Here is a 26,904-nt window from a genome sequence, read left to right as displayed (position 1 = left end):
GAGGAGGAGGAGGAGGAGGAGGAGGAGGAGGAGGAGGAGGAGGAGGAGGAGGAGGACAGTTTATGTAGTAACAGTTCTCAGCACATAAGAAGCTAGACCTACAGCAGTCCTAACACCAAAGTAAAATGCTAAGCAAACTGAAAATTCAACTCTTCTTAGAGCCATAAAAGAAGTGAGTTCACAAGCAAAATAACTGCTCCCAAATTTGGAGAAAGTCAGGTGAATACAGAAAGTAACAAATTACATAAGTTAAAAAATCACAGGCAGAGAGACCTCTGCAAGGGCTAAGTTCTGGGGTAGGACAATCTGGGTTGTAATGAATAAATTGCTAGAGGCTTACTTGGTGTGAATACCTCTGAAGAGTCAAAAATTCCAAATTAAAGGATAGCCCCATACTCTCAGTGAGTTTTACCTCCAGGAGCTCAAACTGTAATAGTTACAGTCAGTATCATAAAAGAATCCCATAAAGCTTCTGGCAAGGAAAGGAATAGAACTATTTTGAAACAAGCCAATTCTTAACAAGGTCTGTCCCCTGGAGAAATCCTATTACTAGATCACAACCTGCTAGAGTTATATCATAGCCTAACTGACCTGAGACAAGGCAACATAAATACCCAACTCTAACCCATTTTACCCACCTTGTCCCCTGGAAACAAGGGAAAAATACCAAATAGTACTTGTGAAGTTAACAGGTCAAAGGAACAGGTTTGCTCAAAGACTGTGACTTAATCATAGGACTACAGAATGTTTCCCTTCTCTACTCCAACTTTATCATATTACTAAAGATCTATTTATAGTTGTTTCTTTTACTAAGTACATCATGTCCTGCTACCAAGAAAAGATTACAAGGCATACAGAAAGGTGAAAACAACCAAACACAATTTAAAGAGTTAGAGCAAGCACAGAAACCAGACTAAATGTGGCAGAAATACTGAAATTATCAGACAGGGAATGTAAAACAATTATGATTAATATGAGATCTATATAATAGCAAAGTATAAGAAAAAGGCAAGGCAAGTAAAAAAAGAGAGAAATTCCGAAAAATGTGCTAGAAAGATGGCATATTCAGTGAAGTGTTTGTCAAACAAGTATGAGGACATGAGTTTGATTTCCCAGAAGCCATGTGAAAAAGCCAGGTGTGGTGGCACACATTTGTAATTCAGGGCAGGGGAAGCAAAGAAAGGCAGATCTTTGAAGCTTGTCAGGCAGCTAGTTTAGCCTACAACCAATCTAGCATATATGGCAAAATCTAGACCAGCTAGAGATACTCTCAAAAACCAAGGCTGGAAAGATACCTCAGCAGTTAAGGACATTGGCTGCTTTTCCAGAGGTACTAAATTCAATTCTCAGTAATGACATGGCAGCTCACAACTGTCTACTATAGGATCCAATGCCCTCATCTGGTGTGCAGACATATATTCAGACAAAACATCCATATACACAAAATATATAAATAAATCTTAAAAACAAAGCAAGACAAAACAAACAAACAAACAGTAAAACAGGGTTACAGTGCATGCCTTTAATCCCAGCATGCTGGAAGCAGAGGAAACAAATCTGAGTTCAAGTCCAGTCTGATCTACATAGTGGGTTCCAGGACAACAGTAGATTCTGTTTCAAAAACAAACAAGGTGGCCCACACCTGAGGAATGATACTCAAGGCTGACCTCTGACTTCCATATGTGCAACACAGACACACACGGGGGGGGGGGGGGCAGACAGAGAGACAGAGGCAGAGACACAGATACCCAGCCCTAAAGAACTCTCAGAAACCGAAGATAAGAGTCAAAAGCCACCTCGGTGAGGACCCATATCAGTGCATCACTCAGCCCTCATCAGAGACACTTTTTCTTTCAGTAGATGGTGATTATGTGGAGACTGAACAGTGTGCAGAAAGTGAGAGACTATGGAGCACTCAGCCCTAAATGGGATGTCTTTATCACCCCTCCCTCCCTCCCCACAAGGCTCAGGGGTTTATGTAGAAGAGGAGGGGGAATAAATGTAAGCCAGAGGTGGTGTATGATTCTTAGGAAACCATTTTTTTTTCCAGACACAACAGGGCTGACAGACATATGAAGTCACAGAGACTGTAACAACATGCAATGAGACCTGCAAAAGGTCAAGCAAGACGTCTTACTTGGGGTTTCTATTCCTGCACAAACATCATGACCAAGAATTAGTTGGGGAGGAAAGGGTTTAATCAGCTTACACATTCACATTGCTGTTCATCACCAAAGGAAGTCAGGACTGGAACTGAAGCAGGTCAGGAAGCAGGAGCTGATGCAGAGCTCATGGAGGGATGTTACTTACTGGCTTGCTTCCCCTGGCTTGCTCAGCTTCCTTTCTTACAGAACCCAAGACTACCAGCCCAGGGATGGCACCATCCACAAGGGGCCATCCCCCCTTGATCACTAATTGAGAAAATGCCTTACAGCTGGATCTCATGGAGGCATTTCCTCAACTGAGGCTCCTTTCTCTGTGGTAACTCCAGCTTGTGTCAAGTTGACACAAAACCAGCCAGTACAGCAGACAAAATCCCAGCATGGAAAAGAGGAAGTGGGTCACAAAGTACTACCCCTAACCAAGAAGCTATTCACAATTGATACCTGCTGGGAGAGGGAAGTTGAGTTTTCTTAATGAAGTGACACTGAGTATATTAACCACACTCCAGGGCAGAACTCATGCTCAGAGAGTGGTTACCAGCACAAACCACAGTTACCATGTATGGTTTGGTTTGTTTGGTTTTTTTTTTTTTTTGGGGGGGGGCGGCATTTAAGAGAGAGAAAGAGCACAAAATTTGGTGGGTCTGGAGTTCTTGATAATCTGGAAGGAGTTGGTGAGGGGGAAGAATATGATCAAAATGTATTATATGGAAAATGTTAAAAGTAAAATAAAATTTAAAAAGAACCAGAAGAAATGCTAGAAAGCCATTCTATCAGAAACAAAAACTGCCTTTAATGGACTTATTAGAGGCCGGGCAGTGGTGGCGCACGCCTTTAATCCCAGCAGTTGGGAGGCAGAGACAGGCAGATTTCTGAGTTCAAGGCCAGCCTGGTCTACAGAGTGAGTTTCCAGGACAGCCAGGGCTACACAGAGAAACCCTGTCTCGAAAAACCAAAAAACAAACAAACAAACAAACAAACAAAAAACAAAAGTGGACTTATTAGAAGACATAGTTAAACAAAACTCTCCTAAACTTGAGGATTTCTTAGCCAGAGACCTAAAAAGCAAACAAACAAAAATTTAAAACCCCAAAGGAATTACAGAAAAAAAATAAATATTTGCATTAATGTAATAACAGAATTTCTTCTAATTAATGATAAATATTAAGTCCACAAGTCCTGGAAGTTCAGAGAACACCAAACCAGCTAAATGAGAAGCAAGAGCAGCAACAGTATGTGAGAATGTGTGTTATAACATATCACACTCATATGACAGAAACTCAAAAGAAAAGAAAAAATGCAAGCCAGGCATGGAATTGTTCAAGAGGTAAAGGAAGAATGATCAGGAGTTCAAGTAAACTTTAGATCAGCCTGGGCTACGAGAGATCCTGTCTGAAAATAAACAAAACAAAGAACAGGTAAGCTGACTCAGCAGGCAAGAGCACTTGACCTTAGTCCTCAGAACCTATAGCTGAAGCAGAAAACCTGCTGAGAATTGCCCGTGCCTCCACACAGGTACATCATACCCACACATACAAATAATAATAAATGAAGTTTAAAAACAGGAAGATATAAATAGAAGTCACAGAGAAGAGGGAGGAAACATCTTACAGAAAAGCAAACAAACATAATAATTATATCCAAATTTTTCTGAAAATTTCTGGAAATGAGAAAGAGGGATGGAATATTTAATGTGCTGGTTGCAGGACCCAATCAACATAGAAATCTATACCCTACAGATTTATCCACTATAAGAAATGAAAACAACATTAACAATCAAATTTGGTTTTTATAAAAGCACCAATCAAAAGTCAGTGGATTGGCTCAGTGGGCAGACCCACTTACATACAGATCTGACAAGCTGAATTCAACCCCCTGGATCATGAGAGAACTGAATCCTGAGAGCTGTCCTTTGACCTCCACATGTGTGCCATGGTATGCACACACACACTTGCAAACAAACACGCAACTACATTTTTAGAAGGCCTCCAGCCAGACTAATTAAGAAGAAAAAGAAAAGATGCAAATGTCTAATACCAGAAATGAAAAAAGGGATACCATTACAGATCCTATAGGAATTAAATGCATAAAAATGAATACTATTAAGAACCCTAAGTCCACAAACTTGATAACCTAAATGAAAAGGGCCACAGGTTAGTCAGCATTCTGTCAGTGTAGCAAAATATCTGAGATAATCAATTTATATAAGGCAGAAAGATTCACTGAGATATTTCAGACCACAGTTGCTTGGTCCTGTCACTTTAGCACTGTGGTAAAGTAGATTACCATGGTAGAGTCAAACTGGTGAAAAAAGTTGCTCATTTCTATGCCAAAAAGCAAAAATAAAGAGGGGGCCAGGGCACCAACATACCCTCTGAGGCATACCTTCAGTGACCTAAACCCCTTTCATTAGGCTCCAGCTCGTCCAGGTACTACCACTTCCCATTAACTCCAATCCACTAAAAACTGTATTTTCAACACATTAACTTTTAAGGAAAATTTAAGTTACAAAACACAATAGATCAATTCTCTGAAAGACAGAATCTGCCAAACACAAGAAGAGATTGAATAGACTGTTATCTAACAAAGTACTTATAACAATAGCTAATCTTCCAAAATAGAAAATATCAGAGTCACTGGCAAATTCTACTAAACATGTGGAAATTAAACTAGACTGACTTTCTCCAATGCTTTTCCAAAAGTAAATGCAACAAGAATATCTAAGTTATTCTATGAGGTCAGCTAATATTACCCTAGCCCCTAAACCAAAGACATTATAAAAAAAATCCTAGTTCAGTGTCTCTCATCAACATAAGAGAAAATATGCTGGGCAAAAATATTAACAAACCAAATCCAATATAGTATAATAATTATACACAACAACCAAGAGAAATGTAAACATCATATCAGCAATCTAAAAAAGAAAAATGACACAGTCATATCAGTGGATGCAGAAAAATCTATTTCTAAAATCCAATAGCCATTCATGATAAAAATTCAGAAAACTAAGAATAGAAGAAAGAAATTGTCATCTATTTGATAAACAATATCTACAAAAATAAATTAACATCACATTTAATTGATCATGAAAATTCAAAGCTTTATTACTAACATCAAGAACAAGATAACAATATTTTCTCATACTGAAAGTTCTAGCTGGGCTGGAGAGATGGCTCAGTGGGTCACTGACTGCTCTTCCAGAGGTCATGAGTTCAATTCCCAGCAACCACATGGAGGCTCACAACCATCTGTAATGGGATCTGATGCCCCCTTCTGGTGTATCTGAAGGCAGCTACAGTGTACTCATAAATAAAAAATGAATAAAAAAAACAATGTTTAAAAAAAAAAGAAAAAAAAGAAAGAAAGAAAGTTCTAGCTAATACAATACAAGAGGAAAAGAAAATAAAAGGTATAAAGATTAAAGAGAAGGAATATTGTCTTTGCTCACATACATCATGACATAGGTACAGAGCCCAAAAGGATCAAAAATATTCTAGGAACTAAGTAATTATAGCAAGGTTATATAAGTTACAAGGTAATCACACAAAAGTGAATTGTTTCCTATATACTAATAAGAAAAAAGTAGAATTTAAATTCAAAACAGTATCATTTACAAAAGCTTTAAAAATTTTAAGAAAACTACAAAACTCTAAGAAACAAAATCAAAGAACTAAATAAATGGAGAGAGACATCTCATGTTCATGGACAGAAAGACTTGGTATTGTCAGGTAACAATTCTTTACAACATAATCTATCAATTCAATACACATTTTGAAACTATTAAACTATTAGAACATAGTGCATGTGAAAAACTGAGATGACTTTAGATTTGTCAATGACTTTTTAGATAGGACATCAAAATCATAACTATGAAAGAATTGATAATCTGGACTTCCATAAAACTAAAATTTTCTTAGTTGGGTCCTAGCTGCATGGGAGACTGAGCAGGAGGATCACTTGAGTAGAGTTTTAAGTTCAGCCTGGACACAAAATGAGACTCTCAAAAAGAAGCATTCTCCCTGGAGAGGACTAGAGCAGGGGAGAGTATGGTTAGAAAATGTATATTCAAGCAAAGTACAAATAGAAGGAATAATAAACTCTATTGAGTTCCATAAACCATAATGGACCTATAGTCCACAACAGCCTAATGTGTTTATAAATACCTAGAAAAGCTCCAAATATGAAGTATTGATAAGGAACTAATTGAAAGCATTCTTAGTAGATGAAGCATCTGCTATACAAGCTTGAGAGCCAAAGTCTGCACTCGCAGAAATAATGTAAAATCAGATGAAGCAATAACGTGAATGTGTAACCCAAGTGTTCCTATAGCAAGAAGAAAGGTAGAAACAGGAGGCTCTCATGGTGCTCCCAGGCCAGTTAACTTGGCATACTCAGTGCTGAACACAGAGATAGAGTTTCAAGCTGGAGAGATGGTTCAGATAGTAAAGGCACATGCTACCAAGCCTGGCATCCCCTGGGATCCAACTATTCATAGGAGAGAACTGAGTCTTGCAAATTATCCTCTGGCTTCCACCTGTGCACTGTGGCATGCACACAGACATACATATACACAAATAAATAGCTGTAAAAAAATTTTAAAGATTAGTTGGCCAGTGAGCTCCAAAGACTCTTCTATCTCTGTTTCCCAATGGAAAGTGAGTCAAAAGGCTTAAAAGCAATTTTGAATTTACAAATTCTTTCCCTTCAGTAACTGGTCAAGGATCCAGCATATTATACTCTGGATGAATAGCTATGTTGGAATAAACACAGAACTCTCCTTGCTAGGCCACAGACTCCTTATAGGAATGACCATGTCATCCATACATGGTATCACTTCTGCAAGGCTTCACAATGCTATTATACTGAAGAAGCTCTCAAATGGTTTTACTGACTCAGTTTCCATCTCTGAATATTCATGAAAGGATCTAAAGTAATTGGTGTAAAACATGCAAACCCTTCCTCATAAAGAGACTGTACTCTGATTTGCAACTCAAGGTAGCTCTGCAGAGTCTGATGGTGTTTAGGTCTCAATAAACATAAATTCATTGTCCTTTTCAAGTCTTTGTTCTTGAAATGTGGGGCGGGGAGCTGCAAAGACCAAACCAACCAACCAACCAAATAAAACCTGCCCCAAACAATTACAGGGCCCATGGGGTACTTCTGAGGCTGTGTCCATTAGAGCTACTCATGTTTCACTCTCTGGTCTCGCTCACTACATTATTTAAGAATGAGTTTACTTCAGCACTCTAGACACAGCTTTTGGTCTCCTTTTCCATGCCTGCCCAGCTAAGTGCTTTAGACCGGTTACTTTCCAGGGTATCTTCTCAGGATCTAGGCTTGCAGTCTCTCGGGAAACAATTTGACAATGTGGTGAAAGGCAAACAGTGCAGGATCCCTGGAGCCAGGTGGCCTGAGTTTGTGCACTAGCTCAGCCACCAGCTAACTACGTGATTGTACATTTCCAAAAACTCAGTTTCTTTCTTTCTCTTTTTTTTCAAATGAGGATACTATCAATAATATCTAACCCACCTGGATCATAATACTGCAATACTATTATAAAATTAGATGACAATGTAGAAATACTTTATAAAATGGTCTACAAATAGGAACCACTACCATATGAAATGTGGCTCAAAGACAGTATAAATGAAAGGACAATTCACTTCATGATGACAAGAATATTTAGAATTTCTCACAGGATCATGGCTACTTCTCCACAGCCTGGCACAGTCTTTCTTTTCTTTTTTTTAATTTTTATGTTTATAGGTGTTTTTTCTGAATTTATGTCAATGTGCCACATGCATGCCTGATGCCCAAACAGACCAGAGAGGGTGTTGTATTCCCTGGAATTAAGAGTTTCAGACAGATGCCATATAGGTACTAGGAATTGAACCTGGGTCCTCTGGAAGCACAGCCAGTGCTCTTCAACACTGAACCATCTCTCTAGCTCTCAAAGCCTGGCATATTTGATGAATGAAAAACTAAAAGAATGAGAGTAAATGAAAAGAGCACTCAATATCGACCTTACCCAAATACAGGAACATCTACATTTCAATTTCCTTCTTTGTAAAAGGTGTAAACTACCACCCACTTAAAAAGATTGCTGTGGAGACTAAGAGAATGATACCCGCAGAATACAATATAATGAATGCTTCTCTCCTTGCTTCCTTCCCCTAAGTCTATTTAGAAATTGGTTGAAAAAAATAGCTGATAGTTAAAAACCAATGAGTACTGACTCAGATTCTTTCAGAGACAAAGAACTATAATCTTTATTTTCAATAAGTCAACTGTCTGCAAGGACTACATGAATCCCATGAGATTATGTTAGGCTATAAATAAGTGGTGAATAACTTAAAAGATTTAAAAATCATATAAAATACATGTTTAATTACAGCAGAATACAATTTGAAATCAGAATAAAGGCCTGAGAAATTCCCAACATGTGGGAATTCTTTTTTTGTTTTTGAGACATAAAGTTTCATGTGTTTCAGATTGGCCTAAATTTACTACATAGCTGAGGATGGCCCTGAACTGGCCCTGATCCACACCCTGAGTACTGAGATTATAAGGGTGGACCATTCTGACTGATTTATGTGGTGCTAGGGATCAAACCCTAGACTTTGTGCATAGATAAGGACTCTACTGACTAAACTAGAATCCCCAGTCTAACATATGGCAATTAAACAACATACAAATAACCAAATAGTCAAAGAATAAATTTTGGAGCTAGAGAGATAGTTCAGGTCCTCCACAGGTACCAGGCATGTACTTGGTATACATATTATACATACAGGCAAAAGATTCATACACATAAAAAAATCTAAAAAAAAGTTTTCAAATAAGTGACATGAAAAATTATCAAAGACTTTGATATCAATAAAAGTACAAATGCAGGGGCTAAAGAGATGGCCCAGTGTTTAAGAACACTAGTTTCTCTTCCAGAGGATTCAGGTTCAACTCCCAGCATGTACATGATGGCTCACATTTGTCTGTAACTCCAGCTGCAGGGGATCTAATACCCTCACAAAGACATACATGCAAGGAAAATATCAATGCATATTTAAAAAAAATAGTAAGCATTGAAAAATTATTTATGGCTGGGTGGTGGTGACACATATCCTTAATTCCAGCACTTGTAAGGCAGAGGCAGGTGGCTCTCTGAGTTGGAGGCCAGCTTGATTTACAGAGTCAATTCCAAGACAGCCAGGCAGGGTTACACAAAGAAACTGTCTTGAATAACCTAACTAACTGCAAGCATGCCTGTGTGTACATACATACATACATACATACATACATACATACATATGCATACAGATAAACAAACAAATGCAGTAATCCTAAAACTTACAGGGTACAACCAAAGCTGTACTTTAAAAAAAGTATAGCTAAAAATATACTGGCAGGGAAGGGGCAGGTGAAACAGTTTTATTATGCAGACCAACCTATGTTGGCCTCTAATTCATAATACTCCTGCCTGAGCCTATGAAATGCTGGGATTACAGGCATGCACCACATGTGGTTTACTTAAAGTTTTAATAGTGTTTTTTTTTAAAGATTTATTTATTTATTATATATGGAGCTGTCTTCAGACACACCAGAAGAAGGCATCAAATCTCATTACAGATGGTTGTGAGCCACCATGTGGTTGCTGGGATTTGAACTCAGGACCTCTGGAAGTGCAGTCAGTGCTCTTAACCACTGAGCCATCTCTCCAGCCCTTACTTACAGTTTTAAAAGACTTCAAATAATAGTTTAATTTTCTACCTTAAAAATTATATAAAGGGGAAGAAGCTAAACCAAAGCAAGCATAATGTACTAATAAATATTAAAATAAATAAAATAGAAAAATACAAGAAAATTAAAAACCAAAATTTTAAAGATTTTTAAAAGGGGGAAGCCTTTACTAAGACTGATAAGAGAGAAGACTCAAGTTAATTAAATTAGAAATAAAAGTAGGAACATCACTATTAACCTTATGGAAGTAAAAATAATTGAACCTAGGTAAAATGGGTAAATTCTTAGAAATACATAAACTTCAAAACTGACTCAAGTAAAAATAGATAATCTGAGTCTGATGAGATGGATCAGCTGGTAAGACACATGAAGCCAAACCTGATAATCTGAGTTCAAACTCTGAGATCACAAAGTAAAAGGAAACTACTGCAAGTTGTTCTCTAATCTCCATGTGTGCTATGGTATATATACATGCATACATACATATAAATAAATATAATCTGAAAAAAGCTGCTAATGACAAACCTATGGCTTAGATCACACTTTCGGTGACATGCTTAACGCCTTCCTGCTAACAGCAGGAACAGTCGACAAATTCATTTTGGCTTCTGTTCAAAATAGATACACAAGCCGGGCAGTGGTGGAGCACGCCTTTAATCCCAGCACTTGGGAGGCAGAGGCAGGTGGATTTCTGAGTTCGAGGCCAGCCTGGTCTACAGAGTGAGTTCCAGGACAGCCAGGGCTATGCAGAGAAACTCTGTCTTGAAAAACCAAAAAAAAAAAAAGAGAGAGAGAGAGAAAAGAAAACAGATACACAGATGATTACAAAGGAGAAATAAAACATATTCAGACTGGAAAAAAGTAAAACTATCTTTACTTCCAAGAGATATGAACTTGAATGCAGAAAACTCTTATGCATCCACAAAAACCGAAGTACTAAATTCAACAAGGATGAAGGATTCAAGAGGAATATACAAAAGTCAACCATATTTCTGTACACTACTAATGAGCAAACCAGAAATGAAATTAAGATAAAAGTTTAATATATATTTACAACAGCATCAAAAGGACATTTAATGAGAGTATGGTATTCATAAATGGAAAACTATAAAGCTTCATGGAAAGGAGTCAAAGATGATCTGAATGGGAAGACTGCCATGAGTTGAAACCCATGTCCGTGAGTTCAAATAATTCCCAAACTGAATTACAGACTCAACATAAACCTTATCAAAATCCCAGGTACTCTGTGTTGTCAATAGTCAGAATAACCCAAAATATATCTTGTAAAATATGGAGATGTAAAAAATTCACATGAAAGTACTAACCAAAATCATACCATAAATGTCAAATAAAGTTGAAGGGCTCACACAGCCTAATTAACAAACTTACTACAAAATTAGTTTACTTTAGACAATGTGCTTCTGCCATAAATTCAAAAGGAACACAGAATAATTGAGAGCTCAGGTACCAAATTTTTCTGGTCAACTGATTTTTCAACAAAGGTACTACTATATTAACTGTTCTTCTGTCACTGTAATAAGGTATTGTGACTGAGGCAACTTGCAGAAGGAAGTTTATTTGGCATATGGTTCCAGAAAGATAAGAATCTGTCGTGACAGGCTAAAGAGCTGGTTCAGCAGTTACGAGCACCTGTAGCTCCTATAGAGGACCCAGGTTCAATTCTCAGCACCCACACAGTGATTGACAACCATCCATAACTACAGTTCCAGGGTCTCTGATGTCCTCTGATACCAGGCACCCACATGCTGCACATGCATACATGGAACAAATACACATGTGTATAAAATAAATCTTTTTTTTTTTGTTTTTGTTTTTTCGAGACAGGGTTTCTCTGTGTAGTTCTGGCTGTCCTGGAACTCACTCTGTAGACCAGGCTGGCCTCGAACTCAGAAATCCGCCTGTCTCTGCCTCCCAAGTGCTGGAACTAAAGGCGTGCGCCACCACCGTCCGGCTGCAATAATTTCCTAAACATGATGTGAGCCTGTGATGGCTAATCTCAGTTGTCAACTTGACTATATCTGGAATGAACTCCAGAAATGTAGGACACACATGTGATCCAGATCTTGAGGTTGAAAGACACAAGCTCTTGCTCTGAATCCTGAAATGGGATGGCAGATGCCTTTAATCCAGATCTTGAAGCATATCTTTAATCTGGGCCATACCTTCTGCTGGGAGTTTATAGATAGTGGAAGAAGCGCTCATTGGTTTGTTCCTCACTCACTTGACTCACTTTGCCAGCACATCCACTGGAGCCTGCTTTTTTGGGATTCCAGCTTATAGAGAAGACCAGCTAGCTGAAACACCCAGCCTTGTAGGGCTGAGCAAAAGAAAGATGAGGGCCAGTGAGGATCCAAGGAAACTGGAATCCTCCTGGACTGCTGATATACATTCTCACTGAGGAATAAAATATGCTGCAAATGTTTGTAAGAAAGTCTGGCAGTTCCTTCAAAGGAGAGCATAGAACCAGAAGTACAGCTCAATGGTAAAGCAGATGTTTGAGTATGTCTAGGCCCTGGGTATAACCCCTAGCATCACAAACACAGCAAACATGGCAAATACACAGTTACCACCTGACAAAATAATTCTACTTCACAGTAAATATCCAAGAAATAGTTCCACATAAGCATACATACTCAAAAGTTGTACATGGTGATGCATGTTGCCTATAATTTTAGTACTTCTGAGGTGGAGGCACAAGGATCAGAGCTTCAAAGTCATCCTCTACTACCCAGCAAGTTTCAGGTAGCAAGTTTAAGTAGGCTACATAAGACTCTGCCTTTAAAAAAAAACTTTAAGCAGTATTACTCATATAATTCTAAAATGAAAACACACACACGTCTGTTAACTAAGCAACGAGTAAAATGTAGTATAACTGCACATAATTTGCTGATAAAAAATAAAATCATACATGTTACAATATGAATAAATTTTGAAACAGCATGTTAGTACTAGAGAGATGACTCAGTAATTAAGAGTGCATATTACTTTTGCAGAGCACCCAATTTCTGTGGAGCAGTAGACCATAAGAGGAAGCCTGGTAGGGTCAAGCTAGGGCTTGAAGGCCTGGAGACCCAGAAGGGATGGTTGGAGCTTCGTCTGCTCCCAACTCCAGGCCCCTGTCATGTAGCCACAGCCCCCACAGAAAGAATTATGGTCACATAGGGGCAGCACTCACAAGTCCCTCCTCATGTTGATGAGGCATCTCAGGCTGAGCCAATAGGAAGCACCTGCTGTGAGATGCAAGCTACCCCAAAACTGTATATAAGATCCTACCCAGAAGGAATAAAGGTGTGCGAGAATTACTGTTTTCTAAGGGCATCTGTCGTAAGAGTTGTAACACCACCTGGGAAGAGAACACTTTCCCAAACCATTCATCACCAGAACCTCCCCTGCACTCTGATCACTAACCAGCCACCCCCAACCCCCACCTGCAGCCGCCACCCGCCCAGCTGGCTAAGCTTGGCTTGGCTTGGCTCAGCTCAGCACAGCCAATGCAGCATCTCAGAGCAATAGCAGCTGCAGCAGTGGAGGCACTTCCCCTCCCTGCTCACGCTCTTTCCCCTTCCCTTGAACCCTCCCACAAGACTGGGCCAGAGGTTTCCACGGATAGCCTCCTGTATGCAGACAGATAAATTTCCATTTCTGGCAACTACATGGCAGCTCACAAACACTGGTTAACTCTAGCACCATGGGCCCAAACCTTCTGGCTTGCACAGGTACCTGCACACATATACACAAACCCATACATACACACATACAAATACACATAACTAAAAATAAAATAAATTGTAAAGAGAGAATGAGAATAGCATGTGAAGCTGGGTGTCATGGTGTGGTGGTACACGTCTAGAAATCCCATTACAGCAGCAGCAGGAAGATGCTGAGTTCAAAGCCAGCTGGGCTATACAATAAGACCCTGTCTTAGTGGGGGGGGGGAAGGAAAAAGGAATAAGAAAGAGAAGGGAAAGAGAAAAAAAAACAAGAACAGGTGCTAGATCCATTAACATGAAACACACAAGATAGACAATTACACAGAGAAACTACAGAAGAATTAGAAAGTGAAAAGCAATAATGAAAAAGGTCCAATAACCTGCCAATGAACACAAAGTTTCTTGCAGGGATGAAGTTGCTCTAAAATTAGAAACTGTAGTGGTGATCACTGCATAACTCTGTAATATAATAAAAACTGTTAAACTTACACTTTCAAAGGGGCAAATTTTATGTTATATACATATCTCAAGAAAGTTATTCTGGAAACAAGAATTAAAGCTATAAATTTCAACCTACTTGATAGTAATATGCTTGTTATGCTATATCCATCAGCCTACTATATAAACCATTTCAAGTAATCTTCTATTATAGGATGAAAAAAGTAGCAAATGGTCCTCTTACAATCAATAAATTCATTTTTTAGAGATTCTGTGTTTTGCCTGAATGTATCTATGTGATCCACATGTGTGGCTTGTACCCATGGCAGTTAGAGAGAGCATAGGATCCCAAGGAATTTGAGTCACAGATGAGCCCTGACGTGGGTGACCCCTCATGTGAACCCTCATGTGGTTGTGAGACGGGAACCCAGGTCTTTTGCAGGAACAAGTGCTGTTAACCACTGAGCTATCTTGCCAGGCCCAAAATAAATTCATTTTAAGAGCTAAAACAAAACAGGAAAGTATGTATTTTAAAAATATTTATAAAATGTGAGATTAACTGATAAACTAAACTTATAAAAAATTTTTTTTTGTTTTTTTTTTGTTTTTCGAGACAGGGTTTCTCTGTATAGCCCTGGCTGTCCTGGAACTCACTCTGTAGATCAGGCTGGCCTCGAACTCAGAAATCCACCTGCCTCTGCCTCCCAAGTGCTGGGATTAAAGGCGTACGCCACCACTGCCCAGCAAAAATCTATTTTCAAGTGAATATATGTGTACATTGTACACAAGTAAGTGAAAGTGCCTTCAGAAGCCAGAATAGTCAGGTCTCTGTGGAGCTGGAATTACAGGTGGTTTTGAGTTACTTGAACAGGAAACCTGGGAACCAAATTAAGATTCTCTTCAAGTGAGGTATAAGCTCTTTGCCAGAGAGCCATTTCTCTAGCTCCTATATTTTATTTTAATTAATTAATTAATTAATATCCCAAGTGCTGTGCCCTCTTGGTCTCCCCCGCTGAGATCTTCCCCCCATCTCCCATTCCCCTTTTCCTTCTCCTCCAGTAGGGGCCCCAACCTGGCCCATCAAGTCTCTGCCAGATCAGGCACATCCTCTCCCAATGAGGCCAGACAAGGCAGCCCTGTTGGGGAATGGATACCACAGTCAGGCTACAGTTTTAGGCAAAATCTCCACTCCAGTTGATGGGGGACCCACATGTAGACTGAACTGCACATCTGTTGCATATGTGCTGAGAGCCTCATTCCAGCCCATGTGTGTTCTTTGGTTGGTGGCTCAGTTTCTGAGAGCTCCCAGAGGTCCAGGTTAATTGACTGTAGGGTTCCCATCCCCTCTGGGGCCTTCAATCTTTCCCCCAGCTCTTCCATAAGAGTCCCTGACCTCTGTCCAATGTTTGGCTGTGGGTATCTGCATCTATTTGAGTCAGCTACTGGATAAAGCCTCTCAGAGGATGGTTATGCTAGGCTCCTGTCTGCAAGCATAACAGACTATCTTTAATAATGTCAGGGATTAGTGCTTGCCCATGGGATGGGTTTCAAGTTGGGCTGGTTACTGGTTAGCCATTCCTTCCATCTCCGTCCCATCTTTGTCCCTGCATTTCTTTTAGACAGGACAAATTTTAGGTTGAAAGTTCTGTGGGTGGGTTGGTGTCCTTATTTCTCCATTGGGGTCTTGCCTTGCTACATACAGGAGGTGGCCTCTTCAGGTTCCATGTCTCCATTGTTAGGCATCTCAGCTAAGGCCACACGCACTGATTCCTGGTAGACTCCCCTATCTGGGGGTTTCTGGAACTTCCTAAAGATTCCCCCCTACACTACCCCACCCCTTGACAGCTGAAGATTTCATTCATTCTCCTGGCCCTCTGGGCCTCTCTCCTGTCTCTCTCCATATCTGATCCTGCCCCTGATTCCCCTTCTCATCCCTTCTCCCCCCACTTTTCTCCCTCCCTCTGCCTCCTATGACTATTTTGTTCCCCTTTCTAAGTGTGATTCAACATCTTCGGTTAGGTCTGACTTCTTGTTTAATTTATTTGGGTCTGTGGGATGAATCATGGGTATTCTGTGCTTTATGGCTAATATCCACTTATCAGTGAGTAAATACCATGCATGTCTTTTGGGTCTAGGTTACCTCACTCAGGATGATATTTTCTAGTTCCATCCATTTGCCTGCAAAATTCATAATGTCCTTATTTTTAACAGCTGTGTAGTATTCCATTGTGTAAATAAACCACATTTTCTGTATCCATTCAGTTAAGGGACATCTGGGTTGTTTCGAGCGTCTAGCTATTATAAATAAAGCTGCTATGAACATAGTAGAGCACATGTCCTTATGATATGGTGGAGCATCTTTTGGGTATATGCCTAGGAGTGGTATACCTGGGTCTTCAGGTACAACTATTTCCAATTTTCTGAGAAACCACTAGATTGATTTCCAGAGTGGGTATACAAATTTGCAATCCCAGCAGCAATGAAGGAGTCTTCCCCTTTCTCGATATCCTCACAAGCATCTGCTGTTGTTTGAATTTTTGATCTTAGCCATTCTAACTGGTATGAGGTGGAATCTCAGGATCATTTTGATTTGCATTTCTCTGATGACTAAAGATGCTGAGCATTTCTTTAAATGGTTCTTGCCATTTGAGTTTCCTGTTGAGAATTCTGTGTTTAGCTCGGTAGCCCTTTTTTTTTTTTAATTGGGTTATTTGGTTTGTAGGAGTCTAACTTCTTGAGTTCTTTATATATTTTGGATACTAGCCCTCTGTCGGATGTAGGGTTAGTGAAGATCTTTTCCCAATCTGTCGGCTCCTGTTTTGTCCTATTAAGTGTGCTTTGCCTTACAGACGCTTTTCAGTTTCACGAGGTCCCGTTTGTCAATTGTTGGTCTTAGAGCCTGAGCCACTGGTGTTCCGTTCAGGAAATCGTTTCCTGTACCAACGCGTTCAAGGATATTCCCACTTTCTCCTCTGTTAGATTTAGTGTGTCCAGTTTTATGTCTAGGTCCTTGAGTCTTGTGCAGGGTGATAAATATGGATCCAATTTGCATTCTTCTACATGTAGACATCCAGTTAGAACAGTGCCATTTGTTGACGATGCTTTCTTTTTTCCATTGTATGGTTTTGATTTCTTTGTCAAAAATCAAGTGTCCATAGGCGGGTGGGTTTATTTCTGGGTCTTCGATTTGATTCCATTGATCAACCTGCCTGTTTATGTACCAATACCATGCAGTTTTTATCACTAATTGCTCTGTAGTACAGTTTGAGGTTAGGGATGGTGATTTCTCCAGAAGTTCTTTTATTGTTCAGGATTGTTTTAGTTACCCTTTTTTTATTGTTTGTTTGTTTGTTTTTCCATATGAAGTTGAGAATTGCTCTTTCAAGGTCTATAAAAATGTGTTGGAATTTTGATGGGGGTTGCACTAAACCTATAGATTGCTTTTGGTAAGATGGCCATTTTCACTATGTTAATCCTACTTATCCATGAACATAGAAGATTTTTTCCATCTCCTGATATCTTTCCGTTTCTTTCTTCAGGGACTTGAAGTTCTTGACATACAGATCTTTCACTTGCTTGATTAGAGTTATACCATAATATTTTTATATTATTTGTGGTTATTGTGCAAGGTGTTGTTTCCATAATTTCTTTTTAAAGAAGGATTTAAAGTACTTAGCACAGCTTTATATTAAAACTACCAACTCAATAAATAGTATCACATTTGTTTTGTAACACATTTTGTTTGGTTGGTTCATTAATCAAGCATGAATACTCTAGAAGATCTAAGCAACAGAATTTTAGACATCCCTTACCATTTAATAGGTTCACAGTTTTATTTTTAATATCATCAAAACACCTATACTAAGTACCTATAATTATATCAGCATAAGAATTTGCAATTGAGTCTGGCATGGTGACATATGCCTTTAATCCCAGCACTCAGGAGGTGGAGACAGACAGAAAGTAATCGAGTAAGCAGCATCTTCCATTGCTCCTTCAGTTTCTGCCTTCAGGAATCTTGAGTTCCTACCAGACTTCCTTCAGTGATGAACTGTGATATGAAAGAGTAAGTAGAAAAAAAAAAGAAAACAAAAACAGCCCTCCTTTCCTCCCCAAACTGCTTTTGGTCATGGTATTTCATCACAACTACAGAATTCCTGTCTAAGACAGAGATTATTACCATGACCATGAGGTATTGCTGTGACCGACCTCACCATATCATTTTGAGGAAGATTGTGGAAGGCATTTGGAACTTTGGGCTAAAAAAGCATGTAAGTACTCAGAGCCCAGTAAGCTGTTCTGTGAGAGCTTGAAAGATAAGAATCATGGAGCACTGTAGACAATGGAGGCCTGGCTTGTGAGGTTTTAAAGCAGTGGTTCTCAGCCTTGTGGGTCCAGACCCTTTGGGGGTCACATATCAGAGAGTTACATTACAATTCATAACAGTAGCAAAATTACAGTAATGAAGTAGCAATAAAATAATTTTATGGTTGGGGGGGGTCACCACAACATGAGGAACTGTATTAAAGGGTCACAGCATTAGGAAGGTTGAGGACCACTGCACTAGAGGAAAGTACAGACTAAAAACCCTTCCTCCCCAAATTGCCTTTGGTCATGGTGCTTTATCATAATTATATAAACTCTAGCAAAGACAGGAGCTGAACTCAGGTCCTCACAGTAAGATTCACTGAGCCATGAGGTTTTGTTGTGCATACCTATAACCCTAGCCCTGAAGGATAAGGTAGGAGGACTGCTGCTAATTTAAGGCTAGCCTGGTCTACACGCGTTGAGTCCCAGGCCAACCAGGGCTATACAGTGAAACCTTGTTTCAGGAAAACAAACAGTGCATAAAAAATATATATATTTAGAAGCTAGTTCCCATAATAATCATCCTGGACAGTCAAGAAAGAAGTTAGTTTTACACTAATGTGTTAAAATATATGATTCAAACTCCTACTCCTATTTCCCCAAATTGGACTTTGTAACTATTTTCCTTAAAGCATTTTAAATAGTAAGTCACAAAAATGTCATGCTGACTGGACTAATAGTATTTTTAAAATACTACAAATAATACTTATACAAAAGTAACATTTTTGCTGACATCATTCTTACCAAACTATAATAAGTATACCATTCCAAGGAAACATCTATACTTGTCATTAAAGAAATGCCAGCTCTTCCTGTAAGTGGCCAGAGGTGACGTGTGAAGATGGTTAGCTACTCTCTTGATCCAGAAAACCCCACAAAATCATGCAAATCAAGAGGTTCAAACCTTCGTGTTCACTTTAAGAACACCCAGGAAATTGCCCAGGCCATCAAGGGTATGCATATCGGCAAAGCTACCAAGTACCTGAAGGATGTCACTTTAAAGAAGCAGTGTGTGCCATTCCATCGATATAATGGTGGAGTTGGTAGGGGTGCCCAGGCCAAACGGTGGGGCTGGACACAGGGACGATGGCCAAAAAAAGAATGCTGAATTTTTGCTGCACATGATTAAAAACGCAGAGAGTAATGCTGAACTTAAGGGTTTAGACATAGATTCTCTAGTTACTGAACACATCCAGGTGAACAAGGCACCTAAGATGCACCGACAAACCTACAGAGCTCATGGCTGGATTAACCCGTACATGAGTTCCCCCTGCCACACTGAGATGATCCTCACAGAGAAGGAACAGATTGTTCCAAAGCCAGAAGAGGCGGTTGCACAGAAGAAAAAGATATCCCAGAAGAAGCTAAAGAAACAAAAACTCTTGGCACAGGAATAAATGCAGATAAAGAAAAAAAGAAAAAAAGAAAGAAAAGCCAGAAGTACAAATAGAACCACAAAATGGGCTGATTTAAAGCTGCTAGCTCAAAAGGTACATATTCCCAAGGGTAATGTGACACTTGACAGTTGTATGGATTTATAACATGACATCACTATGTCCTCCACCCCTAATTTTTCAAAAACTATTTTTTTCTTTTTTCTTTTTTCTTTTCTTTTTTTTTTTTGAGACAGGGTTTCTCTGTGTAGCCCAGCCCTGGCTGTCCTGGAACTCACTCTGTAGACCAGGCTGGCCTCGAACTCAGAAATCCGCCTGCCTCTGCCTCCCAAGTGCTGGGCTTAAAGGCGTGCGCCACCACTGCCCCTCCAAAAACTATTTTTATAAGGATAAAAAATGTGGTAAGCTCTTATTAAAAACATTGACTGAAATAGCAATGAAAGAACACAAAGCACCTAACCATATAACAAGTTGTGGTGGTTTGAGTATGCTTGGCCCACAGAGTGGCACTATTAGGAGGTATGGCCTTATTGGAAGAAGTGTGTCACTTTGGCTTGGGCTTTGAGAAGCCAGTCTTCTCCTGACTGCCTTTAGATCAAGATGTAGAACTCTTGTCATCTTCTCCAGCACTGTGTCTGCCCGGATGCTGTCATGCTTCTTGCCATGATGATAATGGACTGAACCTCTGAACCTGTAACCCATTCCCAGTTGTCTTTTATAAGAGTTGCCTTGACCATGTTGTCTCTTCTCAGCAATGGAAACCTTAACTAAAACGCAAGTGATATTCACAATTTTCAGAAATTAAAAAATATTTTCTGGTCAATTGTCAGACTCAAATACCACCTATAACTGGTTTGTATGAATTATTTCTTTTAAAACTATCCATGCCTATAATCTTAGTGCTAAGGCAGGAGGATTACCTCAAATTAAGTCAGACATCAATGAAATTCATTGAAAGCAAGATTATACCTTCCCCTAGACAGAAAGAAAACCTCATGTAGTTTATTAATTAAACCAGCCATGTATCTACTCAGACATTTATTTAATAATCATTTACTATGCATGTTCAAGAGCTATAATAAAAGCTTTGAAAACAAGAAATCTGCAGAAAGCTTTGAAAACAAAAAAAAAATATGTATATCTGTCTCCCCAAGTGAAGGAACAACAATATAATATAGTCCATAATAATGGATGATCAGAGATATAATATTTAATTCAGCATGCAAATATGCAATTGAAATGTCTTAAAAACTGAATGCTATTGTATCAAAACAGAATATATGCAATGAAAGTCTGATCCTGAAAAAAATAGAAAATCAATCAAACAAACAAAAATTTATGTATGGCCGGGCAGTGGTGGTGGACGCCTTTAATCTCAGCACTTGGAAGGCAGAAGCAGGTGGATTTCTGAGTTTGAGGCCAGCCTGGTCTACAGAGTGAGTTCCAGGACAGCCAGGGCTACACAGAGAAACCCTGTCTAGAAAACCAACAAACAAACAAACAAAAAACCAGAAAATCGAGTGATTAATGTGTTTAACATAATTTTATATAACTAAAGTTAATAACTAAAAAGTGAGAAGTACTAAAGCACAAGTCTCAATCCCTGCATCTAGCCAAAGTAGAGGCTTCAAGTTCCAAAAGGCTTCTAAAATTGAGTTTGCATGCTCTATTTATTGGCGGTGCTATTCTAGTAAGTTATAAGAAAAATATATCCCATGTACTCCTAACTCAGACTACTACATCTTCCAATACGTACATTAACAATTCTGAAACAGTCTTCTTTCTAGCATGCATTGAATACTTGGCACTTCTGTCTTCAACATCTTCCTTTAGAGATCTGCAATCATGCTATCTTTTCTTTTTAAAGAATTGTTTATTTATTTTATGTATATGAGCCCACTGTAGCTGTCTTCAGACACACCAGAAGAGGGCATCAGATTCCATTACAGATGGTTGTGAGCCACCACGTGGTTGCTGGGAATTGAACTCAGGACCTCTGGAAAAGCAGTCAGTGTTCTTAACCACTGAGCCATCTCTCCAGCCCCTCATGGTATCTTTTGATAACAAACATTCAAATCTTTACTTCAACTTCATATATTCTAGGTTGGTTTTTTTGTTTTGTTTTGTTTTGTTTTGTTTTGTTTTGTTTTGTTTTTTTGGTTTTTCGAGACAGGGTTTCTCTGTGTAGCCCTGGCTGTCCTGGAACTCACTCTGTAGACCAGGCTGGCCTCGAACTCAGAAATCCGCCTGCCTCTGCCTCCCAAGTGCTGGGATTAAAGGCGTGCGCCACCACTGCCCGGCCATATATTCTAGTTACTGTCTTTTTAATTTTTTTTTTAAACCAAGTACATAAATTTTTTTTAACTGGGGCTGGAGAGATGACTCAGTAGTTAAGAGCACTTGCTGCTTCTCAGAGGACCTAAATTTGTTTCCCTGAACCCATGTCATATGGCTCACAACTACCTATAACTCTGGCTTTTCCTTCTGGCTTCCTCAGGCACCTGCACACATATGGTATGCTGCCTTTCGTCCCTCATGCACACGCACATGCAATTATTTTTAACCAAAAACAATAAAATTAAAATAAAAACATTTTTACTGATCCACCTTCTTATCTCCAATCTATTAGAACTGTTCCAGCCAAAGTTGTGAAGACTTTCCAATCTAACAATACTGCCGAATCTAACAAAATTTTTCTTTTCTCTCTTTGGTTTTTGGGTTTTTTTTTGGGGGGGGGTTTCTTTCTTTTCTTTTCTTTTCTTTCTTTTTTTTTGGTTTTTCAAGACAGGGTTTCTCTGTGTAGCCCGGGCTGTCCTGGAACTCACTCTGTAGACCAGGCTAGCCTCGAACTCTCGAACTCAGAGATCTGCCTGCCTCTGCCTCCCAAGTGCTGGGATCAAAGGCATGCGCCACCACCACCTGGCTTTTTTTGTTTGTTTGTTTGTTTTGTTTTTTTTGTTTTTGTTTTTCAAGACAGGGTCCTGGAACTCACTCTGTAGACCAGGCTGGCCTCGAATTTAGAAATCACCCTGCCTCTGCCTCCCAAGTGCTAGGATTAAAGGCGTGCGCCACCACCGCCTGGCGTTTTTTGTTTTTCAAGACAAACTTTTTCTTTAAAAATGTGTTGGTCTGTTTGATTTTTGAGATGGAATCTTGCTATGTAGCCCTACTGGCCTGGTATTTTCCATGAAGCTCAGAGTGGCCTTTACTTATGACAATCCTATTTCAGCCTCCCTACCAATAAGATCCTAGGCATGCATCTGTGCTCTCAGGTATAACAGACACTTTAAAATCTCATCTAGCATATCTACATATTATATACCAACATAACTAACCATTCCTTCCTAAAATTCTCCTTTGCTTCTACAAAACTTGATTACTCCTCTGTTTCCTTCCCTCCCCACCTCTCGGCTGAGGACTAAATCTAGAACAAGGGCTCCACCACTACACTACAACCCCAGCCTCCTTTTTCATTCTTGAGGAATGGTTTAACTAAGTTGCCCAGGCAGATCTTGAACTTATAATCTGGTGATCTAAATAAAAATGGCCCCCATAGGCTCATATATTTGCAGGCACTATTTGAGGACTAGGAGGTATGGCCTTGTTCGAATAGGTGTGGCCTTGTTTGAGGAAGTGTGTTACTGGGGATGGAGATTCAGGTTTCAAAAACCCATGCCAGGCCCAGTTACACTCACTTCAGCCTGTGGATCAGGATGTAGCTCTCAGCTCCTGCTCCAGTGCGCCATGAGTATCTGTCATGCTCCTTGCCATGATGATAATGGACTAAACCTCTGAAACTGTTAAGCTAGCACCCAATTAAATGCTTTCTCTTATAAGAACTGCTTTGGCTATGTTGGCTCTTCACAGCAATGGAACTGAGACACAAGTCTTCTGCTTCAACCCCTCATGTAGCTGACAGATCTGTGCCACTCTATTTCTTAAGTATGACTTTATATAGTCTCATGTTCTCTCATAGACTTTCTCCACTCTTCATTTTCTCATCTGCTATAGCTTTAATTATTCCCCTTAAACCTAGTCTATTCCCCTAAAACCTCACAGTATCTCATACATCCTTTTTTAAATTAAACATTTCACTTTATCCTCAAACCATCTAGGCCTAGACATAAATACACACACATACACATGTGCGCACACACACGTATGTACGTGTACACATAGTTCAGGCAGCACCCAAAAAGCAACACCTGAAACTGTCCTCTGACTTTCACACACATGTGCATATGTACCTGCACACATGAGAAGGTACACATACAGATACCCATTACTAATTATTGTCTGTTTCTACATATATTATCATTTTTTGGTAGGGCTGAGGATATAGCTTAGAGGTAGACTATATGCCCTGAGATGGATTATCAGCAGTGAAAGAAAAAGCAAGTTTCTTCTACCATTAACAACAACAACAACAACAAAAAATGAGCTTTTCTGGCAAACCCATTCAAAAACAGAATAAAGGTTTCTCAGGGTGCCAGAGCACATATACTTCAGAATAACAAGCTTTTAGTTGAATCTCATTATGAAATAATTATGGTAAAACCCTCCACATAATACAAATTTATATAACTATCCATGGACTCAATGCTTTGGTATCTATGCATTATAAGCATAAATCTAAGTACTGGAAATGAAATGTCAAGTAAATAGGCAAAACAATGACCCTCTGAGGGTCATTTAATGAGAGAAAATGGAAAATAAACAAATGAGTATGACCCACAGACAGAGTTATTAATTTAACAGGCTGGCAAGACAAGGACAGGTAAGATTCTGCACAGAGCCTTACCAACCTAAGATAGAAATGCATTGCTTTTGATAATGCATATTCTACGACAGGTAAGGAAGGCATTCTTGTCAGAATGACCTAAGACAGGCTCAGTCTTGTATATAAAATAAAAAAGGGGGAAATGTGGAGAGCTTTGGGGGCTGCTTGGCAGGAATCTGACACTGGCCAAGGACAAGGAAATGGGCTTTAGGCAGGAATCTGAGATTAGGCTAGAACAAAGAAGTAATTTCAGACAGGAATCTAAATCTTAGGCTAGAACAAAGAAGTAGGCTTCAGGAATGAAAATGACTTTGGGCTAGGACAGGGAAGTAGACTCAGATATTTTGGTCATCCTGCTAATCCCTGAGAAACAGTGATCATGGGAGTGATTGTGGGCCTTTGTTTATTGCCTTGCTTGTTCTTTGACTATCTGTGTTTATTGTCTTGCTTGTTCCTTGACTATTTGCATCTATTGTATAGCTAGTTCCTTAATCTAGACCTAACCTTAATACTCGTATGTAATTAAAATGGTATAAAAGCAAAAAAGAGGAGGGGGGATGGGATGAGGGTTTCCTGAGGGGGGGAATGGGTAAAGAGGATGACATCTGAAATGTAAATAAATAAAATATCCAATTAAAAAAGAGGAAAAAAGGAAAAAAACAAAAACAGATGAGTATATAAAATATTTCCCATGATATTCTACAGAGAAAAAGAAAGGAGGTTGGGAGTTACAGTTTTAGATGGGTAGCCAGGTGACATTTAGCAATCAGATAAGAATAACGTTTGTCTCAAGACATGAATGTCAGGAAACCTTGTGAATATCAGGGAAAGAGAACTCCAACAGAGGAAACTGCAAGGACAAGAACAAGAAACAGTAGGGAAGAGAGTAGCAGATGAGAGGGAAGATTTTATTGAGGGGTCAAATTAGGCAAACTACATACTATTTTCTACAATACTTAATACAACAAAATTTCAACATAAAAGAATGTTGACACCAGGCAGAGGTGGCGCATGCCTTTGATCCCAGCACTTGGGAAGCAGAGGCAGGTGGATTTCTGAGTTCAAGGCCAGCCTGGTCTACAGAGTGAGTTCCAGGACAGCCAGGGCTATACAGAGAAACCCTGTCTCGAAAAACAAAAAAAACCAAACAAACAAAAAAAAGTAAATGACCCATCCTCACTTTCACTGCTGAACTAGTCCCAAATTTCACACAGAAAACACTCTATGCTAACAAGAAACAACAAAATGCACTGGGATAATGCAAATAGGAACTTCTAACTTCTTGCAAGAACCTGAGAAAAATGTTCCCAATCCTAAATTCATTTGCTATTTTCTAAAATGAGCTATAGATATATTTTTGTAAGAGTTGAGTATTGTGGCACATGTATATAATCCTAGCACTTGAGATATGGTGGTAGATGGATCTGGGGTTCAAGGACAATCTCAGCTACATAGCAAGTTCAAGATCAGCCAAAGCTACATAAAAGCCTGTTTTAAAAACAACTATTAAAAACAAAACAAAAAAGCTTGGTAGTAGTGGTCCAGCACTTGCAGAGGCAGAGGCAGAGGCAGAGAGGCAGAGGCAGAGAGGCAGAGGCAGAGAGGCAGAGGCAGAGGCAGAGGCAGAGGCAGAGGCAGAGGCAGAGGCAGAGGCAGAGGCAGAGGCAGAGGCAGAGGCAGAGGCAGAGGCAGATGAATTTCTTAAGCTGGAGGCCAGCCTGGTCTACAGAGTGAGTTCCAAGACAGCTATAGCTACACAGAGAAACTCTACCTCAAAAAAAATAATAAATAAAAACAAGAAATGAAACAAAATAAACAACAAACAAACAAACAACCCAGTATTTGTGTTTCAAAAATGTCAAAGGTGCAGGGTGAAGGTGGCACACATCCAGCATTTCAAGGGCAGAAGCAGTTGAATCTCTGTAATTTCAAGGCCAGCCTGGTCTACAAAGATAGCTCAGGGACAGCCAAGGCTATACAAATGAACTCTGTTTCAACAAACAAAAAAGTCTTAGGATTTAATATCAAAAGATCAACTGATATATATTTCTTAAAGATTTGTCCTGAGTAAGAAAGTTTTGAATGTAAGCCTTAAAACTACATTTGAGGGGGACAAGGGCCATAGCTCAGTGGCATAGCACACATTAGACATGGGTTCAGTCCTTAACCGCCAGCTCGAAAATTGTAATTTTAAAGTTATCAACATAGAGTTAACATATATGAGCAAGCAGTAAGCTATACAGACTAAAAAGCAATAAAGGTATAGGATTAAGAATTATATTACTATATTTAAAATT

General features: G+C 39.3%; 1 protein-coding gene and 1 pseudogene across 1 annotated transcript in view; one reads left to right on the top strand and one right to left on the bottom strand.

The window, feature by feature from the left end:
• The window catches only part of Zfyve9 (zinc finger FYVE-type containing 9), a 138,485-nt gene that overhangs the window by 91,893 nt on the left and 19,688 nt on the right, over positions 1–26,904 (bottom strand). The gene's annotated exons all lie outside the window — the stretch shown is intronic.
• Positions 19,275–19,830, top strand: LOC114636613 (annotated as a pseudogene).

The sequence above is a fragment of the Grammomys surdaster genome, unplaced genomic scaffold (genome assembly GCF_004785775.1).
Source record: "Grammomys surdaster isolate TR1022 unplaced genomic scaffold, NIH_TR_1.0 100, whole genome shotgun sequence".
NCBI lineage: Eukaryota > Metazoa > Chordata > Mammalia > Rodentia > Muridae > Grammomys > Grammomys surdaster.
This window is presented reverse-complemented; position numbering and strand designations above follow the sequence as displayed.